The 7,607-nt window shown below is 39.6% G+C and overlaps 1 protein-coding gene across 3 annotated transcripts in view; it reads left to right on the top strand.

The window, feature by feature from the left end:
• The first annotated feature begins 690 nt into the window (after positions 1 to 690).
• The window catches only part of LOC108053374 (heparan sulfate glucosamine 3-O-sulfotransferase 5), a 42,194-nt gene continuing 35,277 nt past the window's right edge, over positions 691 to 7,607 (top strand). Inside the window, exons 1-2 of one of the 3 annotated variants that reach the window (XM_017135999.2) lie at positions 691 to 1,098; positions 1,313 to 1,550. The gene's annotated coding sequence lies outside the window, so the exon portion shown is untranslated. Of the gene's footprint in view, positions 1,099 to 1,297; positions 1,551 to 7,607 lie in introns of all 3 variants that reach the window. The other 2 variants (XM_017136000.2, XM_017135998.2) reach the window with 2 other exon arrangements.

The raw sequence follows: 7,607 nt of genomic DNA, 5'->3' as shown, positions 1-7,607 counted from the left end.
GGAATTGGAATTTTTACGCTGTGGGGGAATTTCTCTCATGCAAAAATTTTGTTTACCGCTATGATGACGTATGCCGTAGGAGACCGCAAGGCATATCGGGATTATCCAAATTACAATTTCATCAACTATCAAAAAATAATTGTCAATAAAACTATTTTCACGTAAAACTACTTTTTGTTGAAGAAGTTTGAGTTCTTTTTTCAGTTTATTAATTTTCTAATCAAAAAATTCTGAAAATGGTATGCAATAATGTTATTAATTGGAAAATTAGTCAAAAAAATCTCTAAAAGTTTGAAATCGCCTTTGAAGTGCGGTGTTCTTTTTAAATAGCATACTCTCGGACTCCTGTGTACATGGCTTCCAAATCTCTGGAGATTACAGTGGCAGAGCGGTAGGTACTTTGCAGATCCTGTTGGCCCACAGCATCAACTCCCCTTCCCCTTTCCCAACCCCTCTCACACTTTACACCTGGCTGCGGGAGTTTACTTTGCATAGAGATGAGAGTTGAACCTCCTCACTTGCAACGTGCGTATTATTTATGCGTAGACATTGTGGCGCCGGGAAAGAGATAGAGACTAATTCCAAGAGAAAAGCACTAATGAGAGAGAGAGCACATTAATGGGGAGAGTCTTTTGCATAAATACGCGAGAGTGGCGCTTGGATCCTTTAGAAGTTCGTGAAGCTTCGAGGAGAGCGGACGTGCGCTGCTGCTCCTGCGAAACCCTCGCTCTCGGGCAGCTATATTCTACCAACATATGGCCAACACACTCACACACACGGTTACACACGCACACCTGTACACCTAGCGCGCGCGCAAATCGCCGAAATTAAAACAAAGCAAATCGGAAAATGCTTAAATGTCCACGTGAAACGGTGCACAAAATAATCGAGTAACGAAAACAAATCGAATCAGTGAAATTAAAGTGGAGTTATTGTTTTTTGGAAAAAATCAATGCCGTTAACCAACGCACACGGATACACATAAACGCACACGTGTGCTCTAAAAGCCAAAACACACCAATACAACCAGACACACACACATACACCCGCAAACAGAAGGCCTAACAGAGTGAAAGTAACGGAATTAGCAGCACAATTGTGAGTGAAAGTAGAGTGCATAAAAATAGAAGAAGAAGGGGAGAAGGAAATACGAAGATTTAAGGAAGAAGCCTTAATGAATGCAAATCACACTTGGCGACTTTGCAGAGTTGGGCGCTAAATTCTTTAATCTCTCCGGCTCTTATTCTTTTTCTTACCCTTCTTCTCATTTATATGCATGTGTGTGTGCGTGTTTAAGTTGGTCATAGTTTAGACAAAAACAATAAACCAAAAAGGAGGACTAAAAAAGCATGCAACAAAAACAAGCGGCAACAGCAGCCGCCAACGCAGAAGCTACCTGAGCAAGATAAACACGCAAAACAAAGCGAACTGGGTCAGTAAGCAAAAGGCGGAGGAAGGAGAGAGGAGGAGGAAGAGGATAAAGGAAAAGGAGCAGGTAGAGCGGCCAGAATGTTGCATGTGCTGCAACCAAATGTGTAGCATACTTAATGGTAAGTCACTCAACACACGAAAATCCTTGCATTCCTAAAGCCACGCATATTTAACCTTGAAAATAACTTAAACCTAAAAGGGGGAGGGGGTGTGTGTGTAAAAGAGATGCATGGCAAGGGGGGGTTTAGGTCCGCTCAAGGATATGCGCTGCGAGTCGAAAAGTAAATGTCGAAATGCCGAAAGGGGCAATAACAAAAGGACGGCAGCAGTAGAAGCAACAGCAAAAAGAAGCGGGAAACGGAATAACAGTAAAATTAAATATCCTTGTGAATGTTGCGCTTGCAGGCGTCATTCCTCCCCGAACCCATGCCCACCACACTCCTTTCCGCCCCCTTTAGCAACCTAATGTTCATCCACACCAAGGCAAAAGAATTTTCTTTTATCCATGCAGAGTAAAATGTTTGAATACTTTCTTAATTCACACAATTCCCAAAAAAAAATTAAATAAAAGAAATAATTGCCGTATTGTTTGGACTTCAAATCGTAGCTACAATCTCAAAGGTTTTTTTTAAGTGTAGACCATTTTTGTTGTCCTCATAATAAGCTAAAAAAGAGTTTAAACTGAGAAACGGTCCTTATTATTATTACGATACAAAAATTATATTTGAAAACACAATTAATATTGGTTTGTTTTTGATAAGATACAAACTGGTTTTAATCTTTATTGGGGTATTTTTCTTCAGTGCAGAGCCCGCGTCCAGAGTCCTTCTGCGTTTGTGTGTTTAGCCTGCTGGTGTGCTTGTGTGCGCCTGATGTGGGTCATAAATGTTACTCCATTTTTACGACCAGCTTGCACACGACGATGGCGCTGGAGCAGAGCAGAGCAAAAAGCGAAAAGCAAAATGAAAGAGCTGCCAGCATAAGCAAATGGCAAGGATATGGCGGGAATAAGCCCGAATAGACCAAACTGAGGAAAAAGGCAAGGAAAAGGGACATAAAATGGCCAGCGATGTCGAGGGCAGCTCCAAACATTAAGCCAAACAAATACATATAAATATTCATTAGGGTCCCCATTCAGATTTGGTTTTTTTTTAGTCCCTTAGTCTTTACCAAATTTACCAAAAATTGGAATTAATGTTATTAGCCGGCATTAGGCTTTCGCTGAGAAAAAATAACTTTAAAATAAAAATTCGATCAGCACCAGTCTTTCCTTTCGTATTGCTAGAAAAAATAGGCAAACTTCGATGAGCTTTGCTGGAAAATAATGCAATTGCGTGTTCGTGCTGTAGTTGAAATGGCATGTTGCAATGCTTACTGCACTTGTAAGTGCAATTTCAGTTGCAGCTGCTGCTCTAGTGGCAATTAGCAGGGTGTCTCGGCGACATTTACAGCGGTCGCCGGTTTATATAATAGTCGTGTCAGCCTTTATGGCCCGCAACTGTTCCATTTGCGGTAGGCATCGCGTGACCTTGAGTGGGTGGAAGTGGGGCTGGGTGGGTGGCATGCAAATCCATTGAAAGCGCACGGCTGCAGTTCAAGGCTATTTTTACGTTACGCAAGCAACTGCAAACACAGATACACACCAACATCCAGTGTGTATATGTGTGTGTTTGCGTATCCTTGAGCGTCAGTTGAGCGCCGGGCATGTTGCATGCGTTGTCGCTGTCGCGTTGACATTTTCCCCATTTTCCACACTGCCACTAAGGTCCTGTTCCCTTTCTATACGTCCCAAGTCATACAATATACATATATGATTAGGTACCTATATAACATATTTTGTATATAGCTGGCTTATGCAATCGTTGGCAATTTTTTCTCTTTCTTTTCATTTTCGCTTCCTTCTCTTTGTTTCCCCTAATTAACTGAACTTAGGTTATGCAATCACAGCAAAAGCTTCAATCCTTCTATAGTATATGCAAGAGGGCAGTTTAATAATGCTTCATATTAATTATTGACAGCACTATCAGTTGAAAGCCAAGTTAGCTCCAATTTCAGAATTCTGCTTATAAATCTTCTGCGCAATAAATCACTAAACTTTTCAAAAACACACATAAACCACTGATGAATATTTTCAAATTTGAAATTTAAGATTCAAATAGTTTTGGGTTTCTTGTTCTAAATGTTGTTTGACAAACTTTCATCAATTAAATTTCTATTCAAAAAAAAAAAAGAAGCAAATACCTAAAGTTTTAAAAATGCAGGCAATAATTAAAATACTACAATATTGAGTATGAACCCGTGATAATCTTCTGTCAAAGGGCTTCACTGTTTGCAAAACGTATACGCAATATTCCGTTGAATGCAATATGTTGTTGGGACTTATACCGTATGTAACTTTCTGCTCCATTCCACCCCATTAAGCTTTCCCTTGCCTTTGCCTCAATGTCATTGCATATTTGAGAAGGTTTGTTTAATCGAAACGCGGACGACTCAAAGCTTATATATATATAATATATATGTGGGGGACTACAGGCGCTGGGGGCGTGGCATGTGTGCGTGTTAACCTCCGACAGTCTCTGGCCCTGAAATATGACATAAGTGCAGGAACTAGCTGTTACGCCTTATAACTGTTATCGCAATGGATAGTCATTGAAGTCGCGCCCACAAACTAATCAGTTAAGCAGAATGACAGTGCCTAGCTATCGCATTATCCTTACTTCCACCTGTCTAGCCATAGTTTTTTGCTGTATATTTCTCATTAGGAGCAGTCTGAAGAGAAGTAGCACTTAACATTTGCTGCACGAAGGCTAAAAGGGATCAGGTCCCGCGGGTTCGTTAATTTCATTAAAAAGTTGTGCATCGAAAAACTTGCTAATTGCGGCCAACAGCAAACTAAACATAAAACCAAAAAAAAAACTCGTAACAAAAATGTATTTAATATGTAAAAGCAAACAAACTAGGTTATTATTAGTTATTTGCTTTACAGGTACTTTCAAAATGATGAGTTGTACGTAATTTAATGAATAAAGTCGGCCAAATAGATCAATTTATAATGCATAAAGTCGGACACAATTACTCAGCAAATAGAAGCATTTATCAATACTTAATGGTAATGGCACGCAACTCTCATTTGCCTGGGACTTTGTCAATATTTTCGCTGGAGTTAAGGTCAGGAATTGGATTTGAATGTAATTTGAGACTTGACTTGTGTTTACGGCGGCTATAAATGCAAATCAACGGAACTGGGCAAACTGCACAAATGCCGCAACATAAACTTGGCCACGAAACAAATCGCGGCAAGGAACAGGAAGGCGAAAGCAACTAAAAACAATTTGCCGTAATCAAAACGAAATCAGCAAAGCGCAAGCCGCAGCGTCGCAGCGGAAAGTGGAGCAGCTATGGCCGGAAAAGCCTGGGAAAATTCCAGATGAAAATCGAGCCTTTGATGCCCTACAAAAGAGGTCATTGCCAAAATTAAGATTAAATCGAATATTTTACGATGAGGAAAATTGGTATTTAACCATAAATCTCAGATTTATTACCAAAGTGTCACAAAAATGTCGAAATGAATTAAGTAAATAAAACTAGATATGGGGTTATAAAAAAAATTCATTTACCCAGAAAAGATAAAACAAAAATGAAAATCTGTTATAAAAAACAGATGCATAAAAACTGACACGCATTTTTTAATATATAATCTTGATATGATTAAAAGATATGTATACGTAAATTTGTATAATTAGTCCTACATATTCAGATTGGCCTTTGGGTGATATTTTTTTTTTTGCTGATCCGATATGGATAGACAGATGTGCCTTGTTTGGAAATTTAATGTTCGAGTCTTCCACTAGCAAGAAAAAGTTGTTTCAGAGCAAACCTTTTAAGGCCAATGACGGTCAAATGAGTGGTAGTTTTGTCAAAACCATAACCAGGTTAATAAAGCTTAACTAACTATAGGAACTAAAAATTGTTTCAGAAAAATTCGCAAGTATTGGCTATAAGAACAAAATGTTAAATCCAGAATAGTGCTGTTTGATTGATTACATTTATTCTCATTTGTTTATGGGAAAGCAGATTTTAGAAAGGATTTTATTGGAGTCAAATAAAATGTTGTCAAGAAAGTTCTATGTACCCACAAAACATTTCTGTTCTTATTAACTTCCCTCTACAATTAAAAAAAATTTAATATATTTGAATTAAAATAAGTTTCAAGAGGTTAGACAAAGCTATCTATCGTCCAAATTTAGCATGTTAAATGTGGGGTACCCCCATCTAGTTAGAGTAACCTTTTGCAAAAATCATGAGAGCGGGTGGCGCTGTTTTCCAGGCAAAAGTCAACAGACAGGCACGGCTGCGTCCATTCAGGTACTCTGGTATTCCGGTTCTGGCCAAGAGGCAAAAACCCGGGGAGTCGTCATTATATATTTGTTGTCACTTGAAAAATATTTGTGCTTTGCGCTTGATTTATGCTTTAGTCATGGTGGGGAAACGGGTGAAAAATGGGGTGGGATGTAGGGGGATATAGTTGCAAATGGCAAACAATGCGGGAGCTGTGAGCGTGGAACTGGCGGATTGTCGAGAGTCAAACTGAGAACTGAAAACTGGACTCTTGCGGTCGGGATATGCAAATGTTGGACGGGCAAAAAGTTAATAGAATCGGCTGCCAGGACCACAGAACCATCCAATGCAGGTGTAGCTATCTAGCTATATTCCCCATTGACTCCGGCTAAATGTATCCAGTTGGGAGGTGGGGTTTTTAGGGGGAATGGGGAAAAGTAGGGATGCTTTTCCAGTTCTGTTGTCACTGGCAGTCGAATGTTTGCATAACGCAACAAAGGCCAAAACAAAAGCTGCCACAAAAAGGGTTCAACATAAATATTTTCACCCGGAACGAGCCAAAAGAAAATCGCATTGATGGCAAACACGCACACAAAAGGCAAAAAGGGAAAAGGTTTCTGTGCCGAATTAACAATTCAATTTAAACGGACCGGGGGAAAACCGCTTGACATCTATTTTCCAACGTGGAGGTGGGTGTGCGGGTACTTTGACACAGAACTGAAGCCATGGGACGGGTTCAAAGGTTGACGCACACACTTGGCAATGACAATCGTTTGTTTTGCTGTCAATTGTTGCTGTCATTCCCAACGCTGTCGCTTCTGCTTTCGCTGTTGACTTTGGACACACAATTTAATAAAGGCTTAAAGTTGCTGCAAGGGCAGCAAGACGAGAAAAATAAAAGAAAAGAAAGGGAATATATAGGACGGATAACGGGGGAAGAGCTCAAAACTTTTGCCATTTGCCAGGCCAAAAACTTTACCGTCAATCGTTGTTGCTGCTTTTGTTCTTTTCCATCATTTTGTTGTCCCAGGTGCTCTGTCCCGCCCACCAGTCGCCCGGCTGCCACGCCCACATTGCGTGCAGCGAAACTCTTTGACATTGTCATAGTCTGTCCTTTTCTGCGGTGGAGTTTCATGTCCTTGCCAAGCGTGTCCTGCCCCAAAGTTGCCCGTCTTTCGGTCCTTCGCTTTTCCCGTTCTTTGGGGAGGGAAAGCTTTATTAAATTTTCGCTAGCTTATAATTCAAACTGTAAGCAGACAGCACAAATAAAAGGGAAATACGGGGCGTGGCGAAAGGGAACTGGTAACAGAGGGGTTTTCTGTTGGCTAGTAGTTACCTTTGTCCTGGTTAATGCTTATTCCTTGGCGTCTTTGCTGCGCACAGAGAAAATATCTTAAGTATCAGCAAAGGAAAAAAAACATTTTTGTTTTATTAAAATCTAACCTAAATTACTTAAGAAAATGCCTAGAAGACCATAAAAGGATATAATAAGAAGTTTTTAGAGGTAACTTAAAAAAACATTGTAAAATTCATTAGATCGAAATTTGTTGTTTATATGAAATTCTAAAAATAGCATGGTTGAGTTCATCCCCAAATTCAAGATGCAATGTTTGGGTTACTGTTTAATGCCAAACAATCGGAACCGAAAACCGAATTTCCAAAAATTGCTTTTGTTGTTATTTTTTCGTTTCATGCCGATAAACAAATTATTATTTGTTGTTTGATCGAAAGAAATATCATAAATATGTCTAGCCTCTGCGCCTGAAATTCATAAATAATTATGCGCAGGAAAATTCTGAAAAATGTTCAAGCAAAATTCCTTTGTTCCAGATGGTTGT

The sequence above is a fragment of the Drosophila rhopaloa genome, unplaced genomic scaffold (genome assembly GCF_018152115.1).
Source record: "Drosophila rhopaloa isolate 14029-0021.01 unplaced genomic scaffold, ASM1815211v1 contig_115, whole genome shotgun sequence".
Classification (NCBI taxonomy): domain Eukaryota; kingdom Metazoa; phylum Arthropoda; class Insecta; order Diptera; family Drosophilidae; genus Drosophila; species Drosophila rhopaloa.
This window is presented reverse-complemented; position numbering and strand designations above follow the sequence as displayed.